The sequence below is a fragment of the Epargyreus clarus genome, unplaced genomic scaffold (genome assembly GCF_041222505.1).
Source record: "Epargyreus clarus isolate Ecla_fem2 unplaced genomic scaffold, WU_Ecla_fem_2.2 ptg000001l, whole genome shotgun sequence".
Classification (NCBI taxonomy): Eukaryota; Metazoa; Arthropoda; class Insecta; order Lepidoptera; family Hesperiidae; genus Epargyreus; species Epargyreus clarus.
Window position 1 is genome coordinate 9,520,655 of NW_027332209.1, and position 19,206 is coordinate 9,539,860.

General features: G+C 34.5%; 1 protein-coding gene across 1 annotated transcript in view; it reads right to left on the bottom strand.

Moving 5' to 3' along the window:
• The window catches only part of ASPP (Ankyrin-repeat, SH3-domain, and Proline-rich-region containing Protein), a 401,632-nt gene extending 382,811 nt beyond the window's left edge, over nucleotides 1–18,821 (bottom strand). Inside the window, exon 1 of the mRNA XM_073073478.1 lies at nucleotides 18,455–18,821. The gene's annotated coding sequence lies outside the window, so the exon portion shown is untranslated. The remainder of the gene's footprint in view (nucleotides 1–18,454) is intronic.
• Nucleotides 18,822–19,206: the final 385 nt, after the last annotated feature.

Genomic DNA, 19,206 nt, shown 5'->3' on the forward strand with positions numbered 1-19,206 from the left:
ATTCAAAAATGTCTGTTGTCGATCGACTGTTACCAGTAGATTTAGCTGAGAAACAGAGTGTATATATGCTAAGTACTCCCCTTTCTAAATAATATAATCGATAAATCTAATGTTCTGCCAACCAAAATGTCCAAATATGTATAAAAAATTAAACTTCGATCTTAGTAGGCCAGAATTGAATTACTTATTAATAACGGACCTTAGTCAGTTGCTCAATGTAGAGATAAAAAACATTAACATTTCGAGCCGTATAAATGTGTAATCCAATAGGAAATAAAAATATTAAAAAACGTAAAGCGAATAGCTTAATTTTGCTCTTTCTCTCAATCTCGGGACGTAAAGACCTCAATAATCGTATCTACAATTTTTTATGAAGACTGATTGGAAAAAACACGTGTCAATTAGTTTGAGGCGATAAATCCGAAGTTTGTGCGTTGGATGTAATTTATCAATTGGTCACACGTAACAATAAACACACCGCAGTCACTGACCTCCCAACTACTCGAGTTACAGTTAATAATTAACAAAACAACGGTACCTATTTGGCTAATCAATAAAACGTACACGGGGCGTACGATACTTAGAAGTAATAACAACTTGTTAGTGGCTTCATTCTGTCTGTAACCAATATTGTGTTTATTGAAAGAACAATTATAATATGCTACTAGGAAGGAAATGAGTTTGCATTTTTTATATTTGGCATGATGGTTAATAAATCGCTGTTCGTCAAGATTCTTATTGAATTAAGGTCTAACCACCACACTGAAACGTAAAGGTTTGTGATGTTCTGAACATATTTTATAATATGGAGAATCCTGTAGCAGATTCATTAAGTAATATTGCATTGCCATATACTCGTACTTACATTAAAACATAACTCAGTTTCAACAACATAAAATAACTTTAATTATTATCCCTAAGCAATCACGTTCATGCTTGACTTAAGGTAAAATATGCAACATACAATCTAACCATTGGTTTCTTGAGGTTGTCCGTCACTTTGAACTACCTTTGAAGTTTTAAAAAAAATGAACACTTAAAAGCCTTTCAACGTTCGATGGAATAGGAACTGTTTAAGCGTTCCTACAGTTTATTGAATAAGAAAAGGAACGCGACAGTTGCGGGACAGATAAATCTGCAATTCATACAAGCGTGGTCCCAACAGACAGATTTTTACGAGCGCAAGACTATGCGTCAGCACGAACCGCAGAGACATGAATAAAGATACTAGCACTTATCCGTCATTTAATTGTAAACGCTCACAACGATCACTCCGAAGACGTGTGTGAATTCCTAAGTAGTCTGACTACATTTTGTTGTTTGATTACAGCGATTATTTCTTGTCCGCTTCTCAAACGCAATATAAATACCGCGTAATTATAAAGCCTTAAAATATCGCTTAGACTTTTTGCACTCTTCGCCGGCTTGAAATGCTCATTAGGCGTACATACCTGATTGATGATTCATAATAATATTTTTGATTAACATTTCTATAGGCGACACCGTGAAATAGTGATAGCTTAATAGTACTATTTTGATTCCGCATTCTAGGTTACAAGCCCCACCAATTTTAAAAAAACTCATAGTTAAATAAGTATGATTAATGATCAATAAGTTTATTATATGATAAAAAAAAATGTCCTTACAACCCGCTACATAATAAAAAGCTGACGTCTACTAACTCGCACTCAACCCTGAAAGAAGCCCAGCATTGGGAAGGTAATGGTTCACTGATGTTACGATACCACTTATCATAAATCAATTTATAATCATTCGATGTCTATTGGTGCGTAAAACAGATGATAATAGTGCTATTCATATGCAGATCAACTTGTGACATTTAAGCGGTCCTGGTTCATACATAAATCTGTGATATTACTTTATTAAAATTTATTAATATTATTGGTATTGCCTAAAATATTATCACTATAAAACTTTAACAATATCCGTTGGAAGTAATGTGTAGATTCCCACAGAGAAAAATATGAAAATAAAACAAAAATATGCGAAGGCACAGTCATATCTGAAGGTGGACAGCTTTATCGATTTTTGTAATTGTTAAAAAGTTTTTCATATAATACAAAATCTAAAAAGATTGTTAATAAACACAAAAACCTACTTAAATTGCAAATCTATTTAAATATATTTTTTTAAACCTTTTTCTTGTAACAATTTCTATGTCCATTTTCAACTTATCACGTTAAATATTCAAGTTGTTTTTTCACGTTATACATTAGGTACGTTTAAAGAACAATTAAAGCCGGATCGAGTCAAAGAGCAGTGTGCCCGAAGAGGTGTCGCTCGGCTCATTAGATCGGAGCGTGAGGGAACTAATGAGACGAGATCGTATCGCGCCCGATCCAGCGCACTTTCACTTCTAAGGGCGGCCAATGAATAAAGTATACCAGAGAATACATAAATTATCACTTCTCGGATTAATTTTAAATTCAGCAGGAAAGTTTAGGAATAAAAGACTTTTCATGTAAAATGAAATTGGAACCTTTTATGTTAGGATAAAACTACTACGAAGCCTTAATGCGTAACTTTTTCTAAACAAAGGTTAAGTTATTCCATTAAAATACACAGTTCATTTTTATTTTTATCGACTTCAAATAAGCAAGTATCACTTATTTATTTATTTCTTAAATAACTCTGAATAATTGTCCACAACACGCCTCACATTTATTGAAATTCCAAATTATTCTGATTGTGGGTGTTATAAACACACAATCTCTTTACAAAGTTTGCTACTTCAGCAAGCGAATTCGGTATCGTATACATGAACTGTCATGCCTGATAACAACATCATATTATCAAAGGTGTAAAAAAGAAATAATCCTTCAGCTCTATCCAAGTAGCTACTCTTCTACACAATTTTATATTGGATTTGCGCACTAACCATGTGCACAATAACCTTACCATATTTCAGCGCGCAAATTCCAGTGAAATACGACGCTTTCCATATTTAGGCATTCGTTGCAAGAATTAAATTGCGACAAGCATATGCAAAATTATTGCCTCGATTGCAACCGAATATTCAAGTTTTTGCATATCCACAATAACATGGTTAAAATCATGGAACAGAAAAACTTGATTTTCTCTTCTATGGTTAAAATAATACATCTATTAAAAGACATGTATTCTGTACCAGTAAAATATATTGCACGAAGCCAAATAAGTAGTAGTAGATTATAAAAAAAACAGTTTTTTCTAACCATTTACTTAATAGTGAAAATTCTCATACTGCCACTTTAGGTACTGGTATTGATTCTGCAGTCAAATTTGCGTTCTACTATGAAGACTAATATTAATCAAAAGTGGATCTCAGATTGTTTGGTGTGTACTCCAGAATTGTCATTGTTAGGTAGGTATATTGAAAATCTAAAAATTGATATCAAAATATATCTATGAACCTACTCGTAATGTCGGTTTTGACATTTAGCTTCAAGTTTATATAACTGCCTCAGCGAATGAATGAAGCCACCACCATAACAAAGAAAAGACTGTATAATAGAACTCTTCATAGTTCGATATCACCGTCATTTCTCTCGTATAACCTCATTGGTGTAATCTATGCGAATAACAAGTATCCTTTAAAAAATTGGATTCAATAATCCAGTTGCAGTATCATTTTCCGTACCTATAAAACAACATGACACTGATTTCGCGTAGGATTATGGTTATCGATAGCGTTTTCGCCGTATTTCTTTTAGCATTTTCTGTGTTGAAAATCCCTATGGAGTTAATTACCACAAGATCGGAAGTAGGAGTGCAACGCGAGCGCATCTAGCAGGTCAGTGGGTAAAAGGTGAGTGCTCTGCGAAAACCGAGCGCAGTGGGATGCGAGTGGGTTTACCGACGCTTTCTAGTTTACGCTGCGGTGTTAGTTACCCGCAATGAACGTAATGATCTAACTTTTTAATGGTGCTGTTTGTGGGTCGGACCTGCTGTTACAGTGGTATGATAGCAGTTATGGCGGTTTGAACGATCTCTTAGTTTAGATTCCGAGGTTCCAAACCCAGAATCGCGCTTCAGATTTTTCAAATTTGTATGCGGATTACAAGTAAATTAATTAGTTCTTAATTTAAAGATGATGATCAATATTTCTTGAGGAAACCAGCATACTTGAAAAATCTTTAAAAAACTACTCCAATGTATGGGAAGTCTACTAATTCGCACTTGGCCAGAATTGTGGACTATGCCCTAATTCTTCTCATTCTGAGAGGGGACCCATCATCCTCAGTAATGAACGAATTTCAAGTCAGCGTCAAGTCCACCTGGAAGTCCACTTAAGCGACCACATGACCACAGTCACCATTTGATATTTAAAAGTAACTAGAACATCTTTAAATAAAATAGAAAATATCTGAAGCATACTGCACTATACAAGTAAATAAAATGTCTATAATATAATGTCAACGCGTATATGAAAAATAAAAAATCCAAAATCCATTTGAAATCCATTAAAAACGAAAGTGAAACGTATAATCATTAAGGATGTACGTCCTACGAGCATTCCAGTCCGTTCACTCCACTCATCTCTTAACGTCATTATCACTTGTAGAGGCGCACCGTACCGTGAAATTACTGTTGCCACGGCTCATTATCATCTTGCTACCGAGTTCGCGATAACCAATAGGAAACAAAGACAGGAAGACTGGACTAATTGTTGACTTTGAGGAGACAGTGGTGTTTATTTAGCACAAGGAAGTATGAATGAATTCTGAACTTGATTTGCTTTCCTTTAATTCGAATTTGCAGAGTAATTAGTGTTAATATAAGGTGCCTATATATCTGTTTTCTGTTAAAAGGGCTAGTTTCAGAAACCTAGAAGACTTCTAGGTCCAGTACAGTCTATTGTCATGATTTGTAAATGGCTCGTTATTAATAAAAATCTTAACCGATTTTACCAATGAAAGTTCGAATTTTGTCAAATTTTGCCCAAAAAAATTGTCAATCCCGCACGGACTATTCAGCGGGCTGAAGCTAAGGCTACGTCACGTATAAGAAAATAATTCACAAAAAAAATTAATTAGCTTCCCTATCTTGATAGAATAAATTAATAGCCCCAACGGAACCATATTGTACGGAAGGTTCGCCTATACTCTTATATAATGCCCATTTCTGTGTTAATTAAGTACGTACCTACTTTCATCTTATCACATAAATTATTTAAATACCAATTAAACTAGCGACATGAAATAGCTTAATCATGTACCCGCTTCTGTAATAACTTGTCTACTTGATAGCAATCTTGGTGACTGTTCACACGTACCTCAACTACACTATATCATAATTGCACCACAGCGATACAACGTGGGTGCTTTGTATGAAAATGCATAGTTTTAGTCACGTAGACCACACTTTGTCATCGAAACCAATAGTATGTGCGATACTGATCACATAGCAACCACTGCGCACGAGAAGTCAGCCACGCTATCGCGAAGACATTATTTTGTAGAACAACTCAGCTGCAGGACTGCTGCGATGCTTTTCACATCACCACTGTTTGCCGACACTTGTCGCTACCCTGTAGTATGGTTGTTGTACATGTGAATAGTCACATGTTGCTCGAGATTGCTATCTGAAAATCGGTGTGGGTATTTCCAACTAATTGGTGGCATTACATTGAAAACCTAATTACAATAACATGTCAACACGCTGAGCTTGGTACACGAAACCAAACAATTACGAAACAGTAGCAATGGCACATAATTGGATATGAAGGCCTTACATGCAACATTCAGCTCAGGGACGCCATGTAAACAATGTGTTTATAATGTTTATAATGATTATGTATGTATATAATATGTTTAGTTGAAAAATAAACGGCTTTGTGTACAAACTTAAAACATTTGCAACATCAAAAACAAGTAATACGAGTTACGTTTTTTTTTTGTAAGTATGTTTATGTCTGTGACATATAAATATGGCCCTAACATACGAATTAGGGTAGTTTCTTAATGATGTACCTACCTATATACCTAAATTAGTATTTTTAGCACTACGTTTTTCAACAGTTGATTTCATGGCATCAGTTCTTTTCTTTCCGTAAAAATAATTAAGGCAAAGATAAGATAAGGGAAAATGTGATGGGTAGAGTACTACATTTACCGAGTGGCCGAGTAGGTACTCGACAAAATAATTTACTCCTCTCATAATGCAAAAATAAGTTTTTTATAATATAGAAGTGGCAAACCAGCATGCAGTCCACCTGAAATGGCAATATCCTGTGTTGCTAGGACTAATTTGGAACGCCTAAGATATGTATGTAGATAAGACAGACACTTTAATTATATTATCATATGTACATAAGCCGATATAATTACAAACGAATATGGCCTCGATTCACTAATACGATATATCGATACTGGTCCCCATACAGGAACCAATGCCTGCGGTTAATAAGTATTGATTTCAAACGTCGACAGCTGGTAAACCGAAGTCCTTCCTTGTCCAATATCATGTGATATGAAATACGCAAAGGCTCTAGTACGTATAATCACAACACGAAAGTACAGTCGAATAAACCTATTATTTTTTATATTTACTCACAGTATGTAAATAATACGTCAATATAGTATGGAAGGAAGAACAAGCATTACATAAAAAATAATACTGTTACATGAAATACATCTTCTATTTAATATTAAATTATCGATAATGTACAGTTTAGGTAAATCGGTGTAGATAGATATATGTAACTTTGCGCAGAAGTTCCTTTAGTACGACGTAGATGAGTACTAGGTTTATGTTTTTGCTTCGTTTTTTCCTGAAGAGCTATATAAAGAATGAAAGGTAAGTAATAAATCAGAACGGGTTTTTCACCATGGTAGTAATATGGTCGCTTTGCATTATGGGTATCGAGTAGTACGTACAACTACAGCAGTGATAGCCTTGTGGTTAAGAAACTCGGCCTCTCGATCGAGGGGTCCGAGGTTCAAATCCCAGGCACGAACCTCTAATTCTAAACGGTTCTAAACCTCAATTGCTAAACGGTGAAGGAAAACATGGTGAGGAAACCTGCATACCTGATAGATTTATAAAAAAAAAATCTCAAAGGTACGTGAAACCTACCATTACGCACTTGGCCAGCGCGGTGGACTATGGTCTAATCCTTCTCATTCTGAGAGTATACCCGTGCCCAGCAGTGGGACAGTAATGGGTTGATGATGATGATGATGATGATACAACTACTACAAATATATCTCACATTTTACGTCAATAAGATTATGTTGTCTGACGGGTAAGCTGTGAGCCTAATCTTAAATATTTTTTTCAAATAAATCAATTTATTTGTGAATAACATTTCTAGTAAAAATAAGTCAAAGTAAGTCTGTTCCAGGCGTTAACTCACTGAGCATTAAATTATCCAGACATTGACAGAGCAGGTGCGGGTCTGGTTCTGCGTTTATGGCCATCGATGGAGAAATAGAGAAAAACAATAACCAACGTCGGTCATGCGAGCCGCCACGCGAGCCTGTTACGTGGTAGGTTGCGCCTAGAGGCCTCCCTCACTCACCGACTGTCATACGAAACAAGAACGAAACAAATGCCTAAAATATAGTTTGATTTAAAGTGTTACGGCTATGACTCACTAATCTTAACGCTAAAATTCTATTCTATTTAAATAAATGCTTTAAAAGAAGACGTCATAAGGCATGATACATTTGCCAAAGTCTGCTAACGTTTTTATCATTATTGATGTTAATTAAATAATAAACGTTCATTGGAGTCGTGCCTACATCTACCGCTACCACTACTTTTTAGATTACCTAGGCTCGGTACGTCTATACCATACCTAAACATATAGCACACACTTTTATTTGGAGTCAGGGCAGTGCTCCGCCAAGTCGAGCAAGAAAGCGGCACGGCCATACCATCCTTTGTTCGAAGCAGTTCACGCCATTTTCGACTCCCTTTAACTTCATTGTAGATAAAATTAGAAGCTTGAATTTTCCCATTATCTTACTTATTATGAGAGGTACTTAAATCTTGTAAATAACCGTGATTACCGAGATGACAGAGATTTCATCACATTTAAATCCATGTTGGATTACTAAGTGAGGGACGACCCTAAAGCAGTTCGTATCTGTAGATAGATATACCACCAGAATTCTAGTCACTATCGCTTTGTTTGCAAACTAACGGCATCCCCAGCGCTGTGACGAATTCGAGATTTAACGATTGTCTGGATCCAATTTAACATACGAGTAGAGATGTTTCCACAAATTTACATCTGCATTTCTTTATACTGTATCGTTACTTCAAATAATTACATCTCGATCTCTTTTTAAGCCTTATTGTTAAGCATATATCGTGTAGCTTCAATGCAGATATGTTTAGTAAAAATAAATATCGCTACCTATTATATTTATCGCCCTTAAAACGAAAGCATTCAAACGCAGGTTGGGTTTATTTCCTCATAAGACATATATGGTCACTTAAAATGAGAAACCTTAAACTATTTACATAATTAAGCTTTATCTGGGAGTCGTGAGTATTAAATAGTTACCAAAGTAAAAAAAAATACTAATTCACTTACTATTGTAGGTACAATTATTGTACAATTGCTATTATACAAGTAACATGTACAATCGTTGCATAAATGAATAATTGTTGGGCTCAAATTGCACTAATAGAACAAATGACACTTTAAACTTTAATCCAATAACGAAATCGAAATTTCCATTAGTGATCCACGCTTCAAATAAAGTAGTAATTTTATTACCGCGACACGTGATTCTGTCCAATTAATAAGACTAATGGACTTTAAATCCAATTTTGCATATTTATAATTTAACACGAGGTTGACTAAAAATGTCAAAACTATGCATCTCGAATACATCATTAGCATGTTATTAACATAACACGCGGGCCATGGTGAACGACTAGTTAAAATTAGCATAGCAAATCACTAAAGTTTAGTACCCCTTTAGTATTCATGTTGTACAATTTCAGTAATGAGCTGAAATATGTATTTGCATTTCAAATGTTACCAGCTTTGACTCATAGTTTGGTTTTCGGCCTCCCACGCACGTCTGGGCTGTAATCTTAGACAAGTCTATTTTTTTTACATATTGCAAGCGAATCTAGCTTCATGCCAAAAAGTTTTGTGTAATGTATGTACCTATAAGGTCTTCCCGACTACAAATTAATTAGTTTGTCTGTGTGTAATATGTTGGTATAAGGTTAACCACGTGAGGTAACTTAATGAGTGTGACAACTCTCCCAACTCGGCGTATTGCTGAACAATAATAATTTAAACCTTGATCTATTGATCTTTCACCTTCTCGTATGAATAAGGTAATGTTCCTTTAATGTAATCTTGGCGTAATTTAGGGAGCGGTCGGGTAGAATGGTTTCACTTTACTTACCAACTTAGGAAATATTGGGTACTAATTCGATCTCTAATTAGAAATCCCTTAAGGTTTTTGCGATCAAAATCTACGAAAACATCATGGAGAAAATTTTCCCTCTCCTCTTTCCCCAGAAAACATCTAATTACGCGAACGGTGGAATGCCCTTATAACTATTTCGTTATCCCATCCCAGACTAAATCAATCAATTCGCTACTCGTTGCTCATTCGCATAAACAAGTCTGAGTTACACAGATTATCATTCACTTAAAATAATTTATAACGAGTATAATTATTCTCAACTCCGCACTATAATCATAAGAACGTGATCTTTTCATGCTTGCGTCAGATTCTCGTAAATTGCCGACATCAAACAAAATCATACACAACAAAATTTATTATTATGCGTACTTACTTACCCAACAGTGACTGAACTCATTTTGACTTATTTGTTTACCAGCACATTTTTGTTTACACTTGTACTTAATAATCATTTTAATACATTTAACACATTACAAAAGAAATATTTTTGGAACACTGGGGAAATGTCTTACTACAGATGTAACTAAGTACCTTCGTCATTACTGACTAGATGTATCGGAAAAGCTACTATGGATAGTAATCGTAAATCAAAAATTGAGTAGATGGCACCACTCGCATCAGCACCTACCCTCGAGCTTATAATATTTACTTTTTTTTCCAAGAACTCATTATATGTCTATTCTTAAAACCTATCGAAGGAAACATCGTTACATGACTCCACCAAAAATTTTGTTAAATTCTCCAAAACTCAATTCCAAGAAATGCGTTAAGAACAGAGTTTATTTTTCGCGATGTTAAGTTGAAAGTGATCAAAACATTTATCATACTCAACGTTAAACGAATTTTGTAACTGATAACTACTTTTACTCTTAAAGCTGTAATGAAACCGGGGTAGACATATATATTATGTGTATTATAAACATATGAGTATGTTCCGCTTTCCACCTGCCGTAGTAACGCCATCGCATTAAACCCTCTTAATGTAATTTGATTTATTATTATCAGTATCCGTTCTCGTATGTTGAAATTTCCTGTACACATACATTTTTAAAACAACTTTAATTATAATAATGTTGCTCGTATCTTACATAATGAAACTTCAGGTCTTTTACCTGCTGCTAAGCTTTTCTTATTTAGTGTTTATAATATTAAATGCATTCTACAGTCACAGTTAACGTAATTAAATATATCAACAGCGGAATAATGAAGTAGATGAAATGATTAATTTTAGGAAATGGCATCGAGAAATATTGTACCTAAATGTTACTTGATTTTGTAAATTAAAGATTATCTGCGATAACCTGGATTTTCAATAATGTTACTCTAGACCTCCCAGAACGTGGAAAAGACTTTGCCCAGCATTGAGGTCATAGAAATATAGTTATAAACACGTCCATTAGGACAGAGAAAAACCATAAAAGACGGCAAATGTAAAAGCCATAACAAGTCTAAACGTTTAACGTTTTCTGGTCGGGTTCTTTTGTTAAGTGTGACGGGTCAAAGCAATTCGGGTGTGGACGATTTGTTCCCTTCAGCCGCCGACAGCTGGCAGACAGGCGTCGAGCCCCAACAATGATGATGGCTGTTTAGTTACGATTACTCGGTTATTATACAGCTCACCCTTGAACCGCCGCGGAGATCACTGCTATTCAAGAGATTATGATATGAACGACTTGTTTATTTGTGTATTCATCTCGGTAAATGTCGATAGAATTACTTTTGTTTTTAAGTAAGAACATTACATTAATAAAAAAATCTTTACTTGTATACGTTTCATATAAAGTTCTGCACTCTGATTCTGGATGTGAGTACACTCGAGACAATACGCACTCACAAACAAACGCCCACATATTATTTACTTACATACTCACGTGTACAGATACCTAAATACCCAGAGAATTTTCAGTTTGTAACCTGACTGGGATTTTAACATAAACCTAAGCACAGCAGACTGATATGTTGGCCATTGTACCACGCCGATCGTTAATTATATCCAGTCATTAATTCGCACTTTCTACACACTAACTTTCTAGGTGCTATACGTTATAACATGACTGTTTTAATTAATCAAACATCAATAACTCTTAGAAGATAAAATTTCAATATTTATTACAGGACTCTCGTAAATGCAGCCACCCAAACGGATCCCATGCTATATGACTCCAAATGTTTCACGCTGTTTTCTTCAGACCTTCGATCTAAATGTGCTCCCTACTCTGAAACCTTTCCTCCGTCATATGTCAGTCTTTTGAACGATAGAACCGGCTGAAAGTCGACAATTTTTGTACATCTACATACTTACGTCATTATACATAAATTCTATTCTGCACATATTTGACGAACATTACGTACTCTTGTGAAATAATTCACACAATTATGCCATTACGATTTCGTATCGATCAACATTTGTAAATTTGTTAATACAAACAGAATAAAGGTACAACCTACGTATAAATATACATATAGTGACGCGTAGTGACGTCACTACAACACTACTCCATGATAATAAAGGTAAGTAACCTTCGTTGTTATTGAAGTCAATACATAGCACTATCCTCTCAAAATATATTTACCTTAAGCAACACGATTCGTCATTTTGCAAGTGCTACCAGCGAGAAGTGTAAATATTTATTCACTCTCCGGAGGACACAACCTGAAATTGCCTCAATGGCTCATGACAGATAATTATTTCTCATGTTGCGATTTAACGACTTGGTGACAACAATACGATGGTCAAGTTTGTGTAATAATATTGCGATGTCTATCAATCTATGTATAAAAAAGGTGAAACATTTCTAAATCATAGATATAAATTCCAATTTAATTTATTGTATCGATACTGTACCTACAGGTCTACAGATAGCTCGATCCAGTTTCCTTACCCAATTGTGACTAAAAAGTAACTTTGTTATCTCTAAGCCACAGTTACTACCAAGTTTGCTAGGTACAGGATTTCGGCTTATGATAATTCGTATGACTAAATTGGGAGCAATTAAAGGATTTACTCTATCATGGCCGAGGCATATATAATTAGTAGCTAGCGTATTAATCACTTATTCACTCCTTTAATTATAAAATACTAATTAAGTTGTACAGTTTAATGCATTTTTTGTGGAACGCAATCGCTTAATCGCAGCAAAAAAGCCACAAGTGTAACATCCCTATACAAACTCTGCTGTGGAACGCCTTCGCCTTATTTGCTATCAATCTTAACGCGTGTGAAAAAACAGTTTTGCCGTTTCATATGGACGACACGATAGAAATCTTGAGTGCTCATAAAATGAATCTTTATTTTATTGCCTTTTATTTTATTGAGACAGATCTCACGCAACCGAATGAATTGCAACGTATTAGCCATTAATATGAAATTATTATCATCGCATGCCTAGCGAGCTATTCTTAGATCGTATTACAAGAATAATCGAAACTTATAAATGAATTAAGGGTCAGTCTCTCGCAAAATTTATCTAGCTTACCTTACCAATACGTATGCATGTAGGTAGACTTTATTGTGTTTGTCAGCATGCAAGTCATCATTTGTACCCAAAACATTTAGAAACATAATCTGGTACTTCAGTACCACGTACAATGATACTATATTGCCAAATAATTCCATACTTATAATAAGCTATTGGGCCGAGGACAACTTGTTTAAAAAATGCCGAATATTACCATACAACTAGATCTCTATACATATATTACTCAATATATGTACTATATAGTATTTAAACAGTTTTATTTTGAAATTACCTATTTCTGATGAAATGTAACAAATCTCCTCATACAGAAATAATACAGTAATTCTATAACGTGTTCAGCCCACCATTACGAAACTACATAATTTTATTACCAAACTATTGGGTGTAGAGCATAGAAAACAAAATTACATAAATTCTATTACTTCAACAGATCGGGAGCTTGAATATTTATGTCTTGGAAAAGTTTGCACAGGAATTGGGTAACACAACGATTTTGAAACCAAAATTGAATAGGCAGAACATTATATACAAATCATTTCTGACTACTGCAATATCCGAGCTATGTATATTACGCAATTGAGACGTGGACAGCTGCGTAAGTTATGTATGTAAGAAACAAAGAAAAAACACAACTGAACTATTTCCAACACAGAAAATTAATATCGAGAACTAAGCGCACTAAGCATAACTAGTTAAGTCTCTCAATTATACGTTGTACGAGTTTTGCTCTAGAAAACAGATGTGTTTAACCAGCGATTACATGAGAAAAGAAAAGCCGACAGCAAATGAGGGCGGATGCGAAACGAATCCGGTCTGAACCACGGGACCTCGCGTCTACGCAGTACGAGTGTCTCGAGAAAAAGTATAGAAAGAACGCCTACCGTGCGGAACGCGTCCGATCCTAATAGAGAAACAGCCGACTACCAAACTAGTTTTACTTTACAGTTACGAGACGAGACGATTCGATTCTGCGACGATAGTTAGTCGAAGGTCGCGAGAACTCGAGCGAGACTAATTCGGAATTCGTTCTGCAAGTTGTCAGCATGTCGGTCCAAGATGAGCAGTGATATCGACTTTCTATTACATAAAATCGATAAAAACATCCGATTCGATTACACGATTTTAGGTCACAACGATGTTGTTTAATATAGGCGTAGCATCGATCGATCGATCCATCTTGACGAAATGTCGTAGTAAGAAGCAATGATATTTTATACGTAAGAGCGGTGTACCTACATTCTCTCATCATCTTTTGTCTCAATTTTCATTCAACTCACTAGAGTTTGAATGAAAAGTGAGACAAAAGCTTAACTTAACTCTTGTTAATTGATATTTAATCATAATTGATATGAATATTTGATTTATGATTTGATATATTAAAAAGAACAAAGATTAACTAGAAGATCGACAAATACAAAGATTTGATAATATTTAATATTAAATACTTGACAATAATTAGTTCTTATTTTTATCCAAATAGTGCAAATAACTGCTAAGCTAGTATACACTGTAATATTAAGTTATAATTAAAATGAATCCAAAACGTCTCAATAAGTCGTAGGTACCTCAGAGACACTAAGATTAATTTGTTGTAATATAAAATCGAGTAAACCGCCAGACACAACATTGGAGGTCATTATGTTTTTCTTAAGATGCGAGGAAGTAAACATACCTACGTCTACGTGAAGAATACCTTGAGTTGAGGAGACTCATTATTTCTGGGACGTGTTTTTAAAGCTTATTGTGGCATTACTGAACTAAGCCTGTATGTACCTATTTAATTCTGCCTTGATACCTACTGCAGATATCATTCAATAGTTTTCAGAATTTAGATTACTGGAACAATAAAATAATACCTACTCGTATTTCAAGTAGGTACCTCACTAGGTACAGTAGGTACAAGTAGGTACTTATAGAACTTAGGGACTATTTTGGCGTAATATGTATGCTATTATATATTTTTTGTATATTTTTTGTGTATTTGTATATTGTGAACGATTTTGTTGTAATCTATTTATTTGTGGCAATCAAAATGTACTTTTGGATAAGCGTTAGGGTTCTTACTGGGAGCGAAAACGTGATAGGTTATATTAGAGGTTACTGTCGCAAATTTGCTCTTACCATCGGTATCTATACTATGTGTATTTATTTATAGTATAAGTGTAATTTGTATATGAGGGAAGAAGCGATAGCGTAGTAGTTGAAATTTGTCATCTTAATCAGGTCCAAAGTTCGAATCCCACCTTTTACTGGATGACACTTTGGTTTTTAAAGTTGCGTGCGTATTCGAAATTAATTATCACTTGCTATAATCGTGCAGGAAAACATCGTTACCAAAATTACGCGTCTAAGAATTCTTTGAAAAAGTCCTCAAATTCCTCAAAATTGTGTAGATTCTACGACGTTACATTTGGTCAGCGGGGTACCTACACTATAACCTAATCCTTAAAAGTAACTTTTTTAAGTCACGTATGTGCTTTAAAAAAGTTTCATATAGTTTATTGAGAAAATCTGTTATTATTTAGAAGTAAATTTAAATAATTTATGTCTACTAGGCTAGTATATATAAAATAATATTGTAAATTTGAAATAATTTTTATATATTTTTAACTATATTTTTTTTGTTATTCTTGTTTTATTGTAATAAAAATATAAAGCAACTATTAAAAAAATAACATACAATTAAAATTAGCAGAGAAAGAATATTTTTATTGTATGAGTTATGAATTACCAATCATTGAAACATCAACAATCGAATGCACATTAAAACAATCAAAAGCTTTATGGTATTCAAAGAATTACAGGCGGCAAATCTTAATGAGGATTTTATAGACTTATTAGTCCATGACCGGATCCTACAACAAAAATGGAAATGGACAGGACATTTGATTAGAAGTCATACTGTAAAATGGGCTAAAGAAGTGACGGAATGGTGTCCTAGATATAAAAAGAGAAGAAAAGGTAGACAATATCAAAGATGGGAAGATGTTATTAAAAAGATGGCAGGAACGACTTGGATGAGAAAAGCAAGAGATAGATCTCTGTGGAAAACTCTCGGGGAGGCCTATGCTGGAAAGCAAGACAATCAAGAAACTGGTGTCTAAAAGAAAAATTGAATTAATTACCTACAAATGCTTAAAATAAATTAAATGTAAAAAGAAAAAAAATATGAAAACATAAAATGTAAGAAATAAGATTGTTAATAAAGGCTATCATTATCATTATCATTATCATGATCGGCGTAACTAGGTACGCACGACCCAAACGATCCGTTTTTTACTTCAGCGCACGTGTGGCCAGTGGCGTCACATACGTACTTGTTTATATGGTTGTATATTTTTATAAGAGTGAAGTAACAAACGAGCATGCAAACCACCTTTTTTATAATATAATAGTAGCAGACGAGCATGCAGTCCACCTGTTGGTAAGTGGCTACTGCCGCCCATGACCTCAGATAGGATTAGATATTCCTACCTGAGGTCGGCCACAGATGCGCCGCTACGCCTGAGGACTAAGCTGGAACGCCTCGGAAAAGTCTGTCTGCCTTACCACACCCTTCAACACCGGTCGAAACACAGCAGCGCCGAACACTGCTGTTATTAGATAGGTAGGTAGTACCACCTTCAAAACCTTGTGTAAACTCTGCGTAAAATCCATTCTAGGACATATTATTCTCTAAAACAATATAATATCCTTATTTCTTTTTATATAGTTTTCGGGTAGATTGCTACTCACCAGCAATTAAACAGATAAACATAAAATAATTAAAAAGCTTGTAATGAAAATATACCCTTACACTAGTAAGTGGTCACTGCCACCCATAGACATTAGCAACTAACTCCAGAACACGGGCTCTACCTGACGCCAATCATAAATGCTTTGCCACTCTCAAGGACCAAGATTTTCACACAAAAATTGGTGTGGCTGTCGTAAGTCCCCGGTTTTTTGACCTTTCATTTCCATTTATTCATTTATTTATTTATTTATTCGGGACTACCAATATAAGATACAGCAGTGACATTTGAGTGAAATTTGATATTTCACATATTCGTAGTCTATTTCATATATTTTACCGTGTTCAAACTCTTTTGTAAGTAATTTTTAAACTGCTTTACATAACGACATTACATTAGACTTCTTGAAACACAATGCTATAAAGTACACAGATAATAATGGTTCTGCCATGCCTTTCAAAGCTGTGGTTATTAATAATTTCATCGTCATAATAAAATAGATACAACGAGTATCACTCAGCTCTAGTTATGAACTCTAGTTACGTGGTCGTGATCATTTTAATCGAATGGTACCTAAAGCATCACGTCTTACTGGCATTGACGTAAATAAAGGGATGTGGAATGCCCACTCCTGAATTGTCAGTATGGCAAGTAGGTATATCCAGGTTATTACCTACTATCCTTTAGTACTAATACTGCTTAAAACTCACATTATTTCGGCGGTATTTGATTGATGCGGGGTTAAATGGTCATATATCCTTTCAATGTAAATATCAGAGACTCCACATTTTCGCAATGTGCGAAACACGTCCTCGAAAAAAGCTTGCTATTCCTTCGAGTCAACCTTTTCGAACACAATTGCCAAAGTACTTAGCAAGAGTAATGCCTATACAAATACCTACATAAGAAGCTATTCTACATCTCAAAACCTTAACCTACATAATTTTAAAGGTAAAATAAAAATATAATAATTATATTAATATCAGTATAATAAATGTAAAATACGAAATACGCTCTGTACTTGAGCTGTATTAATTAACGAACCAATTTACCCCCGTCAAATATCAGAATTCTCTCCAATTTATTTAAAATTAAGTACCTACTGGAAGTCCGTAGATAATATTTTAAATTTAATGACAAAAATATTCTGATTTAATAATCCTGAAGCGTAATTTACTTTAATTGAATGGTAGAAAATATTTAATTAGCTCTTCACAGTATCCATTGTTATATGGGACATAAATTAAAAACTGACATTGCATAGGTGCGTCTAGACTGAGCGTCGAGCTCGTAAATCTGCATAAAAAATGAAGGGGCTGCTATGTCTTTTTGTGTTATCTGTTGAACCATCCAAACGTTCACACATAGAGCATATTTGAGTGTAACTTTTGTACTGACCCGGCGCGTGCCCGGCACACATCAATTAAAAATTAAGCTTTCCTCCGTGTTTCATTTCTATTGCAATATGACAGTAGGGTTCAGTATTCGAAACTTTTCTCAGAGTAAAAACTGGTAAGAAATTTAGACAATAGTCCATGTTTATAATTGCAAGTTGGTGGATATAAGTTCAAATTATCTTTATTTAACGTATAAATACTTTCAACTTTTGTAACGGAATTTTTCCTTGTTGCCATTCCTCATTAACGTGAAACGCATGAAAAATTACGCTTGGAATTTTTTATTTTATTACTAAAGAATTCCTTAGTACACTTTATATTCGTAAATCAAGTATATAAACCGTATATAGTTGCATACAATAAATGTACTATATCTAAACTCTACATTAAAAAATGTATTTTTGGTCCTATTATCTCTAAACAAGGCTAGTGAAATAACTGACCTTTGGCTTAATTATTTGATCCTCGGCAATATCCACAGACCACAACACTTTAATACAAATTATTTTTTTGATTCACAAACACTTCCGTCGTCAAAGTATGGCAATTTTAATACACACATTTTGAACACATCCGATTAAACTACTTTACAATAGCATTACCGATGAATACAATATAAAACGAAACGTATTTTTAATGATATAAAAATAAACATACACTTATCAAATTCGACAATTGTATTTATTTCGAAAACCGGTACGTTTGAAATTGCGCGGCATTATTTCGTAGCGCAAAAACAGAATGGAAACGAGCGACTCCGCAGTGCGCGCACGACTCGCGTGCAATGGCCGCATGTGTCGACAGCTGACTGATCGCAATTCAGAACAACACAACTATATTATACTACAATAATTAAGGTTCCAATTTTTCTGTTACCTTAACATACAACTGTTAGCTGACAATAGATTCGAAATTATCTTTCGATCTGCTATGTAGAACTTACTTCCTGTCTTTCTCGCGATTACGGGAGCCCGGTACACCGCGGATGTTGCGTACCATAATGTATAATAAATTGTACAGATTTACCTCTCGCTGCAACTAGGTGTGATTTATGCACGAAACTGTGTCGAATTAACAATTACTGTTCTATAGTAACGTTGGCCGAACCGTTATAATTGTGAAGCCACGTTGAATTATGGAAGATGTTATTCCATATTTTATGCAATATCGATTTTATGATATGCAATAACAAATT